Source organism: Arvicola amphibius, chromosome 15 (assembly GCF_903992535.2).
Source record: "Arvicola amphibius chromosome 15, mArvAmp1.2, whole genome shotgun sequence".
Classification (NCBI taxonomy): domain Eukaryota; kingdom Metazoa; phylum Chordata; class Mammalia; order Rodentia; family Cricetidae; genus Arvicola; species Arvicola amphibius.
The window spans coordinates 526,198-538,563 of NC_052061.1; positions in this window are offsets into that span (position 1 = coordinate 526,198).

Consider the following 12,366-nt stretch of genomic DNA (forward strand, 5'->3'; position numbering starts at 1 on the left):
TGATGCACACCTGATGTTTGACAGATATATTAAAACAATACACAGAAAAAAGGACCTCTTCAACAAACTGCAGGAACAATTAATTAACCACGGAAAAATGATGTACTTCGACCTAAATTTCAAACTTTACGCAAAAATTTGCAGAAAATAATTTGAAACAAATATATAAATATAAAATGTATTTTAAAAGCCAGGCAGTGTTTTTGATTATTAAAGGGGAGCCAAAGCTTTTAGTGCATGTCTCTTAAAGGACTTAAATAGTTTAAGAAAAACAAGATTATTTTATGAAAACAACCTGCAGGGTTGTGCAGCTTGTTCTCTAATCTCCAATCCTTCTGTCTCAGTCTCCTGAGTGAGTTCTGAGAGGTCAAATACAAACTACACTTTCCAGCTAGAAGGAACTGTTAATATTTAACAGGAAGAAACGATATAATATAATTTTTAAAATGGACAAAGTGAATGAAGTGGCTTCTACTCAATCATGTTCTAAGAAGTTCATAACTTTTTGAGAAACTCAATATTATGTATCATTAAGTTGCAATGAAACTTAAATATCAAAATAAATCTGCAAGCATAACATCCTATTGCAACTTTGCAAGTTCAAACAGCAATATTTCACTACACAACTCTATTAGCATGCTATTCTCCTCTCAAACATACATATTACCAAAGGTACTGAGTAGCAGAAGACCTCTTATTGCTGGAATAGAAAAACTTCCCACCATTTTTAAAAAGTTAAATATATTGGTGGGCGGGGGTGGCGCATGCCTTTAATCCCAGCACAACTAAAAGTCTTTTTTATTACCTTTTTATAAACCCATGTTTTATCTTTGTCTAGCTAATGACATGCATTTTAAATCAATGTCTAGTTTCTCTATTTTATTTTCAAAGTCAAGTACATATATCACATAGAACATTTAATTACCGTGAGATAGATAGCCAGCATTCCATACTAAATTGATATAATTTCTTCCTTGCAAATACAAAATATGTTATTTTATTTAACTTGTGTAAGTTTATTAAGATTCTCCTCTAGGCCTTTAAAAATACTGACAGTTTGTCCTGGGAATTACATTAACTTCATTCGATTTTTATGATGATTAATGAATCGTAGCAAATTTTGTGAAAAGTTTAATATAGTCAATGAAAACAATAAGAATTTTAAATTTTGAGACTTTAGTTAACATTATAAATGCCACCATCAAAGTAACTTTGCCCTTCTTCCATCATCATCCATTATTTTCCTTTCTCTGTGTTCCTATTATACTTGGACAAAGCACACTTTCCCTTAGTTTTGCACACTGCTCTGTGTCTCCAGAAGCCAGATCTTTCATGACACTCTTAGTGATGTCTAATTCCTTGAGAATGAACTAAATGTGGCTTCTCTTTTGTAGCATTTTCTTGATGCTCTTAAAGTGCTCTGAAGTCCATTGTTCTAGTTCTCATATGTTTCCATTGGTCAAATCAACTTATTTGAGTTAGGGTAGAAAGACAGCGAGTTAAGGGGAAAGAAAGGGAAGGAAAAGATGCCCTTTCCCCTGGGCTCAGGTGAATGTGTTTTGCTGACTGAAATACAAGAATTTCAGCAACTAGGGAAGTTCACTATACAGGTGGCCTACAGAAAGATAACATTGCCCTTTAAAATAAGTTAATTACTCCCCATAGAAACCCCTAGCCTTTCTGAGGAATGGATGGGGAGTGGAGGGGGGGAAAGTGGTTGAGAGAGTAGGAGGAGGGGAAGAAGAGGGAACTATGTTTGGTATGTAAAGTGGAAAAAAATCTTTTAAATAAAAATTTTGAAAAAAAGAAATAGAACAAAAATTAAGCTATTTCACATAATCTTAACATAGCAGTAATGCATGCATAGGGTCTTTAAATTTAAAGCTACTCCTTTATCAGCTTTGAATATGGAATATTTGAGATTCTTATAAACAAGATTATAAACTCCTTTTACATCCTTGTAATTTACATATAGTAGATTGCTTTGAGCCCCGGAAGAATATTCATCAGCCTTCTTTCAAAACTAACTCTTTGAATAATGTTGCTTCAGAAGCTACTTTTTTTTTTTTTTTTTTGGCTATTGTTAAAAACATCCAAAGGTACTCTTTCTTGAGAAATCAGCAATCACTTTTAAATGTGCTATTGGTTTTCAAAATGTCTCCCGCTCTCCATGACTCGTTGCTGGACTTGTATCAGGCCTTATGTTTAAATTTGTTAATAGTTTTTTCCTTAACAAATTCTAGAATGGATTCACACTAAATTTTCTGATTTTTTTATTGTTTGGTCAATAATCCTGGATTTACTAAATAGAGACCCTTGAAATAGCTAAATATCTGCTTAGGTTGTAACGGGGGACAACAGGAGGACTATATCTCCCACTTGCACTAAAAAAAAACCAATTGTCAGTCAGTCTGTTGGCTCAAATTGATCAAAGATAATACTGCTTAATTATTTACTTTCAAGAGTTTATGGTTCATTATTACTGTTAGAAATAATAACCTTGGTATCACAATACGAAACAAACAAAATGAAAGGAACTCAACAAGGCAATTTCTTTTGTAAAAAGTGTGTACCAGTACCCAAACTAGACTAGCAAGTTCACAGTGCAAGGAAGTTCCTTTAATTTCTATTATAACACAGTTGATGATGGTACCTTTAACTACTAGGCTAGGGTTGCACATCATATCACAGTCTTTTGAGATTGGCTAATTTAAAAAAAAGAATCAATGGAATAAAAAGGCAGAAGGGATTGGCTACTCAGGGCAATAATCTCCAGAACTGTGGTGGTAGGATGGAGATGGTGTATGGAGTGTTTCCCAAGCATAAGTTTACCAAGTGAGGGAAACTAAAAGATTTCCATAAAAGTTTTACTGGCGGAAGATGTATGAAGCATTGGCCTTTTGCAGGCTATGCATCTTTGATAGAAAATAAAACAATACAAAATAACATGTCTCACACTGTATCAAGACCCAGAGAACATGGGATTTTATTATCCTTATTCTCATACTTGAATAAATATTCAGCTAAGGGTTAAAATAAATTTTAGTCTGTGTATATTTCTAATTTTTCTGTGTGTACTTTTTGGTATATTATCAAAAATGCTTATTTGTTAATAGAGTAAATAAAGGAAGCTACAATAATTCGTTCTGTTTTGCTTTGTCTTATTTGATTTTTTTTAAAAAAATCACACAACTGATTTTTTTTTCCAAAGCAGTTTCTTTTAGATAACCACATAAGTTTTCAGAGTAACCGGTCTTGCTGCACTTTTAAACAAAGTAGCCATAATAGCTGACTCATCCAAAATCACTTTTTTATGACATAGAGTATTTTTTTTTTGTATTAAAAACTAAATTCTCCATCTATGGAATTTTTGTCTACTGTTGTTTTAAATATGTGATGTTTGATTTCACATGTACTAGCTACTTTTATGTATTAGTTGTTTTTCTATTATTATAATAAAACACCATTACAATGAAATTTATAAAAGAAAGCATTTAATATGGCTTATGATTTCAGAGGTTTAAAGTACAAGATGGTGGAGCAAAAGGTTAGCAACAGGAAAATACGAGAGCTCAAATATGTAGATGACATCCTTTGACTACAGTCACCCCCTCAAATTCTTTGTATTCTCCCTTTCTCTCCCCTCTCCCTCTTTACTCTTCCTCTATTTTCATCTACTTCTTTTTTAAATCCATAAGTAATGATGGCTGTGGGTGAAAGATGACAGACAGTAAGATATGCTGAAGAGGTAGAGGCAGAAGGATTACAAGTTTGGGACAGTATATGCTAGACCTTTAATAAAAAAGGAGAAAGGAATGGCAGTTTGGTGTGGGAGTGGATTTTTAACTCTCAAAGCTTGTCCCATTACAGACAATGCCTCTGAATCCTTCCCAAGGTGTTCCACCAATGTGGGACCAAGCATTCAAACAATGAGCAAATGGGACATTCTAATTCAAACCGGAAAGAATATGGAACCGAGAACCTCAATATTGAGGCTCTGATGTGCTACCTACTACTTCCCATGTGAAGATATTTATTTTTTCTAATTAAAAACAATTTGTTTCATTTGTTGGGGAGGCGCTCCTTTGAGAACCACCTACAGGGAGTTCTTTTCTTGCTATGAGTGATAAACTCGTTTCTTTTATCCTGCTTGGACTCATAGGCTCTGCATTCACCACAGGACCAGAGGTCCCTGTCACTATGTTGCCCCTGCAGAGAGAAAAAGAGTCATTTCTTACATGTGATTGTCAAATCTGACAATTTCTCTCTTTTAAGTATCTGTTTGGGAAGGAATCCTGTCCATTGCACTGGGAGGTGGGATCAGAAAGCCAACTCATGATGCCCCTTTAACAGTCTGGGGTCTTCTCCGAGACCTCCAAGCAAGGGATGACAGGGCTTTTGATGGTGCCACTTAAAATAATTTCAGAAAAAGTCAGTAGGAAGTAGAATGGGAATGTAAGAACAGACTTCAACACAGGTTTAAGTGGGTTAGTTAACAGAAAGAAGCCTTCAAGGAAAGATTAGTAGACACCCAGGTACGGATGTGGCTTCCCCAGAAAGAGTTGCATTTAGATGTCTGGGCAATAGTATCCAGTGACAAAATTTATATTGTTCAAATTGTGAAGTAATTTATATTTTAAATTATTATTATTATTATTATTATTATTATTTAGCTGAAGTTACATGTGGCTGTAATTGTGTGAGCAGCTAGGAATCAAACCTAGGTCCACTGCAAGAGTTGCCAGTATCCTTAAACACAGACACATCTATCTCTTCAGCCCCTTGTGTTAGTTTTATGTCAACTTTACTCAAGGTAGTTATTTGGAAGAAGGGACTCCCCAATGAGAAAATGTACCCATGATATTAACTTGTAAATAATTCTGTATTGAATTTTCTTGTTTAATGATATGGGAGCACACAGCTCACGTGGGGGAGCGCCATCCCTGGGCTGGGGGTCATGGATGATTTAAGAAAGCAGGATGCTTAAGCCATGGCGAGGAAAGCAATATGTAGCATTCCTCGATATTCTCTGCATCAGCTCCTGCCTCTAGGTTCCTGCCTTGCTTGAATTCCTTCCCAGATTTCCCTGAGTGATGAACTGTTAGATGGAAGGGTAAGCAAATCCAACCTTTCCTCACTAAGTTGCTTTTGGTTGTGGTGCTTTGTAGTAGAATTAGAAAGCACAGCTGAGCCAGAGTCTCAGATCGTCAGAGAAAAGAGTGAGACTGTTTTACAGAGTAGTGCTTCTTGTTCTCCCCAACCTCTGGTTCCCCCAGTAAATGAAATCATACAGCAAGTACTAAGATACACTGTGTAGAATTGTGGCTGAAAAGGTAAAGCCACTGGTCACGGGGGTGGTAAGAGGGACTTAAAATACTTTTATTTTTCCCATTAATGAAATTTACAGTTTTGTTTGTAAAATTTTCAGAAAGTTGTAAGTTTTCATCTAGGAAAGGAGAAAGGTCTTACAAGCATAATCTGTGTGTCTCATTTAACACCCTCATTTGAAATCTCTTTATAAAAGGAATTTTGTTTCCACGTAGGTGATATTCACAACTAACTTTGTAATTGTGCTGGAATTCTTTAGTTTCAGCTGGTGAGAGACTCCAGAAAGCAGGGTTCCTTTCTCTTCCCATATCTGCTTAATATCCCTTGTCTTTCTATTCTGCCCCAGTCTTAGTGTGGGTAATATTTTTTTTGTTGAATGTCCATCTCAACCTTCTCATCAAAGGGACATCTGTTGGTTCCCATTTAATCTAATTTTGATGTAAAAAGTCCAGCCTCTGGAGTCCGTTTGAGGTCTAGTAAGTCTTTGGATTATGAAATGCAGCTTTTTGTCTCCACACCTGTCCTGCCTGATTTCCTCCTGTGTTTTCTCCTTGTGGCTTTTAAATTAAAGTTTTAGTCCCCAGAGTTGTATCTCTTGCCTGAAGCTGTCATCCTGTACAGCGATAACAGCACTGTATTTACCAAGACAAAAATAAAAAAATAACAGGAGAATGAAAGATTTGTTTGACCTATTAGTGATAGCGTCTTTTCATTATAAAATAATAAACTGTTTAACTGATAGATTGAGCCAGATATTTCCGTTTATATACCCATCTTCATCACTCGGCATTCTGTTCATTTCTGGTGTGGTTTCAGGAATCAGGAGCTATTTTAATCATCATAAAAAGATGGACTCTTGGTCAAAATGAAAATTTCACACCAACCCCAAAATATCTGTGTACAGTTGGACCTGTATTTTAAGAAAAAGCTAACACACAAAATTAAAAGAAATTGATCAAAAAGGGATGACTTTTATATTTTAATTCTGTTTTATAAATTTCTAATATGCTTAATTAAAGGGCATACATTATGATCAGAGACAAACTATATAAACTGGGACAAACTATAGAAATGAACTATAATTGTAGGCTCAAAGGAATTAAGAGTAAATGAATACCTATTTATAGGAAATAAATTCAACCAATTACTTTTCTTTTTTATAATTGGATACAGACGTGTGTTGAGTATATTTAGCAGTATTTTAATTGCAAACAGAGTGCCAGGAACGTTTTTCCATGTGGCCATTGGATATCTGCTGGTTTCTTTTGTTTAACTTCACATGCTGAATCTTTCAGAATGTTCTGGGGCTACATTGTCAAATGGTCAACTATTGGCTACAGATACACCCTATTACACATTGCAGTGATGTCGTCTTAGAATACACACACACACACACACACACACACACACACACACACACATATATATATTCTTGAGATAATAGAAGCTATGAAAGACACTGGTAATAGGGCAGAGTACTATGTGAAAAGCTCACAGGCAACCTGAAGATTATTGTGCTGTCCTGCATGAAAAGAGATATATTTGGAAATAAGCACTTTAAAATGTTTCAGAATCTTTCAGTCCAGTGTGTTTCTTGAAATCTGATCAGGGTCGACATTGGGTGATTCAATTTGAAAAAGTTAGAAGAATGGTTTTTTAAGATAGAGATGATAAACCAAGCCCTTTTTTGGCAGAGACACAAAAGTGTATTATTAAGTATTATACAGGACCAAACACACAAAAAAAACTAGACTATCTTAGAAAAGAAGAGTAGTCTCACTAGCCTGTCCTGACAGCCTAGAGAACATTAGCAGAATATTTAGTGATAAATCAACATTATTGGATCTATGGGGCATTGTATGTGACTCTGCTATAAGTAATATAATTTCAGTTATTTTCTCTCTTGGATGTATTGTATTTGATTGACAAACAGATGTAACAACAACAGCAAGAAACGTGTCACCGAAACTGTCTCTGAACATGGGCAGTGATGTGAGTGTGTGTGTTTTCAGGTATGTGTGTGATGCATGGGGGTGTGCCTGTATTCTATGACAACTGAGGAAGAAAACAAAGAATGGACAATATTTCATGATTCTTATTTAGTAGTAAAATAAGACAGAAACTCACAATTACACATCCATTTTTTATTATGACTACAAGAATTAATCCAGCCTAGAAATCATAGGATTTTTTTTTATTTCTTAAAGTGTGATGCCCAATTATTTAAATGACTATTAATTTACACAAATTGAGGTAACAGGGTTACTGAATACCAGCCTCAGCATTCCCTCAGGGTTCAGAACAGGACATCTATGGTAAGCAAAAACTGGCAAAAGATATCTGAGGGTAAATAAAATATATTGGCTTACATAAGTCTTTTTATCATGTTTAATTCATTTTTTTCTATACTCTCTCCAATGCGCTTGAAGTTCCCCTTTCGATTTTCCTGGCTGCTTTTTTGCTATTCCTCTTTTAATGTTCCTCATTGTTCTAACCATCACATTTCTAGTTTATATACCCACACAGAAGCTAAAAAGCTTGCATTTCACAGAATCACAAAAAACAGATAAAGGAAGTACCTTAGATCTCAGAAGGGGTGCGGCTGTGAAGTTCCCTAGCAGATACCCAGAGGACTGATTAAGAATCAATACGAAATTCCAAGAAGTTTCAGTGTTCTGAATACATTTTTTTTTAAGTGTAACTAGTTAAGCTAGAAATTTGTGAATACTAATTGTAGAAAACACAACAGTGCTATTGCACTTTCTGAGCACTTCCACTTCCTTCCTGGTGGCTGGAAGCACAGCTTTGGTAACCATAGTAACCAGTTGGCCTGGGAGGAAGGCAAAAGTGCTTGATTTGCATACGTCTAGCTAGCTGAATTAAATGGAATTTCTTTGGAGACTTTTGCTTCTAGCTCTAGCAGGGTGCCTGCCAGCACCCAGGTGAGAAGAAATTTCTTTCTCTGGGACTGGTTTAATGACCCAAGCCTTTTTCCTGTCTTTCAAGGGGTAAAGGCATAAACAGTTATTCTCATGGGTTATGATCTTATGTTAAGTGAAACCAAAGTGAAGAGTAAATACAGAATATTAATAGCTTCTTAGGAAAGGTCAGTAGGTTACAGCTTCCAATCTGCTGCTAGAGAATTCAGGGCCACCCAGACGTATTTCTCAGTAAGAGCATATATGCTGTCTCTCAGCTTAGTGCTTCCTGGTTAAGACTGATTTCTTGTTACATTAAGTCCTATCAGTAAAGTTAGATGTGAAGGAGTAGCTTTATGGAGAATTAACTATGAGAAGAAAGGTTTGACTGAGTGAATTCTTTCACACCAGGGCTCCATTGTGTGGTAAAATTCATCCAGTTGCCTGTACAGGAAAAGTCAGGTTTAAAGAATGGTTTATACACTGCTGGGGTATTTGGGAATGATTCCCATTATGGAAAGGGAGAAGAGCCATCATTTCACAAGATTTCTACAGAATTGACAGTGACAATCCAAAAGACAAGTATTCTTGAAGCTCTGCCAATTGGGTTCCTCATAAAGAGTGTGCACTCCAGTGAGTCTGTCTAGTGATCAGTCAGCTGTATTTTTTCTGTATTGTCTTATGGGCTCACACCAATGAGGAAATCATTGTGATACATTCCATGTAGGCAGACGACACACTTTGATCACACACATTAACTTCCTCCAATACTTTCTTATTCTTGTTCTTCTTTTTCTCTAATTCTTCTCTCTCTTCCTCCCTCCTTTCTTCTCTCCCTCCCTCCCTTCCTCCCTCCCTTCCTACCTTCATCTCTCCCTCCCTCCCTCTCGCTTTCTCATTTTTATCTACATTATAAAATAATGCTGGCTATACATGACTGTACTGGCTAGCTTTAATATCAATAACACAAGACAGAGTCAAGATAGAGGAGAGAACTTCAACTGAGAAATTTCCTCTGTAAGAATTGGGCTGTAAGTGAGTTGGATGGGCATTTTCTTTCCTTTTTTTTTTTTTTATTAAAGATTTCCATCTCCTCCCCCTTCCCTCCCCTCCCTTCCACCCATACCCCCACCACTCCTCCCCTCTCCAAGACAAATAGCCATCAGGGTTCCCTTCACTATGTTAAGTCCAAGGTCCTCCCAGCTCCCCTTAAGTCCAGGAAGGTGAGCAACCAAACTGACAAGGCTCACAGTGAGCCCATCCATGCTGTAGAGGTCATGTTCATTGCCGTTGTCCTTGGTTTCTCAGTCCTCCTCCACCATCAGCCACATTCAGAGAATCCGGTTTGGTCCCCTGTTCCATCAGTCCCATTCCAACTGGACTTGGTGGTCTCCCGTTAGTTCTGTCCCACCGTCTCAATGGGTAAACGCACTCCTCATGGTCCTGACTTCCTTGCTCATGATCTCCCTCCTTTTGCTCCTCATCGGGACCTTTGATCTCAGTCCGGTGCTCCTATGTGGGGCTCTGTCATTTTCTCCATCCAATGCCAGGTGAAGGTTCTATAGTGATATGCAAGATATTCATGAGTATGGCAATAGGATCTGGACATTTCTGGCACCCTCTCCTCAGCTGCCCAAGGACCTAGCTGGGGGCGTCTTCTTGGACACCTGGGAACCCCTCTAGAGTCAAGTCTCTGCCAACCCTAGAATGGCTCCCTTAATTAAGATATATAATTCCTTGTTCCCATATCCACTTTTCCTATATCCCAACCATCCTATTCCCCCAAGCTCTTCCCATCCTCCACTTCACACTTTTCTCTCCCCATTCCCCCCTCCCCCCATCCCACCCCACCCCCATGTTCCCATTTTTTGTCCGACAATCTTGTCTACTTCCAGTATCCAGGAGGATAACTATATGTTTTTCTTTGGGTTCCGTTTTTAAAGTGGGAGGGCTCAGACCATTGTTGACAATGTGTTCTCTGTGCAGTTCAGCCTAGGTTCTTTAAGAAAGCAAGCTGAACAAGTCATCATAAGCAAACCACTATTTAGTACTCATTCATGGCCTCTATAGCAGGTTTCTAATTTGCTTGAATTCCTTCCCTGACTTTTTGATGATGAACTGTGATATGAACGTGTAAGTCAGATGAACCCCCTGAGTTGCATTTGATCATGGCATTCCATTACAACAGTACTGATCCTGACTAAGACAGTGACATATAACAGCAGGATATGTGGAAGAGGAAGAGGTAAGAGACTCACATGTTAGAAGCCAGCCTGAGCTACATCGGAAGAAAGAAAGAAAGAAAGAAAGAAAGAAAGAAGGGAGGGAGGGAGGGAGGGAGGGAAGGAGGGAAGAAGTGAGAGAGGGAAGGAGGGAAAACAGGAAGAAAAAGGAAAGAAGGAAGGAAGAAAGGAAGAAAAAAGAACAACCTTAAATTATACAAGTTCATGATATCATTAAAACACTTTCACATATTTATGTCATTATATTTAGCTCTTATTCATCATAATTACCCACTGCCCTCTGTAGCCTTCTTATATGACCCTGTCCGTGGTGAATCCCCTTCTTTTCCTCCAAGTAATTCCTTTTTGTTGGCTTCACGACACATGTCCTCATTACCCTCTCTCTCTTAATTTTAATTCCCTCCTCTTTTCTTAAGTCCTGCTTCTCTTCTCCAACAGTCTCTTTTCTACTTTCAAAGTATCAGACACTCTAAGCTGATTAATTAAAAATTAATATAGATAGTTACCACCTCCCCAAGTAGCTACTTGTACCACAATTCATATTTTGTATATTATATTGGAATTAGGATGAGACATTAATGTCATTATTGACAATTCTTTTCAGCCCATGGAATCCTACTACTTCATGTGATCATGTTGTAGGTAGAAAGTCAAATGAAACCATGAGATATAGTACCAAGATTAGTGCCGTAAACTTGGGTTTTGAACATACAGACATATTTTCAGTTTGAATTATATTCCACCTTATTTTTGTCAGCTTGGGAAATCCACATAAATCCACATAAATATTATATTGAATATAATATTTATTAGAAATATGAATATAATACTCATAATAAAATCACTTCCATAAAATAAGACTATGAAATGTATATCATAGAGTATCTATACTCTGGTTACATTTATTATTAGGGCATATGTCCTAAACTTATACTTTGTGCTCCCTGACACTGTGCTACTGTACTTGATATAATGTTCACAACTTGTAATGTGGCATCAGCATTCCAAGATATCAATCAACAAGTTGAACTCTTGAAATTAGCTATCAGGAATCTTAATACTGGGTTTGTGCTGTGGAAAAGATTGCATATTTGTCTCCATAATTCCTTTGTACTTGCACACAAGAGTCAGCACCCTGTCAGAAGAAGGTGAAAGTAGTTCCCTACTGTGGGTCAAAGGTCTCATATCCTGTAAAGTTTTGACAATTTTACTGGTTTAATAAAATGCTGATTGGCCAGTAGTGAGGCAGGAAGTATAGGTGGGACAATTAGAACAGGAGAATTGTGGAAAAAGGAAAGTCTCAGTCTACAGTCATCACCCAGAGCAGTATTACATTATCTATATATCTTTCTATATCTATTTATCTATGTATCATGTATGTAAGGAATATATATAAAACATCCTATTTTGTCTATATAGCTTCTAAATGCTAACAGTGTTAAATTGCAAGTTCAAGTTGATAGTCCAGATTTGAGCAATAATGGTAAGAAAGTGCTTGATTTCTTCATTTTGACTTTCTCTGGCATCAATCATTTGAAAGGGCATCAATCACTTTCTGCCACCTTACCCCAAGTAAGTAATGAAATTGGTGTGATATTATAGTGTTTTTTCTCTTTTTTTGGAAATAAAGGGGAAATAATAAATACATATGCTTATTTGTCATTAGAACACACATGGTAGGTATTACCTTGGATGGCTCGTTTTGCAAACACAATTACCTAAAGTTTGTTCTAAGGCAAGTGAATGGACTGTCCTATGTGATAGCACCTAGTCCATCACCAGTTTACTACTTGGTTTGTATAGCAGTTACTCCAGAGTATTACTTGGCCATCTTTTCCTTAAATGCAAGTTCTGTAAAGTTTATAAATCTTTGTCTG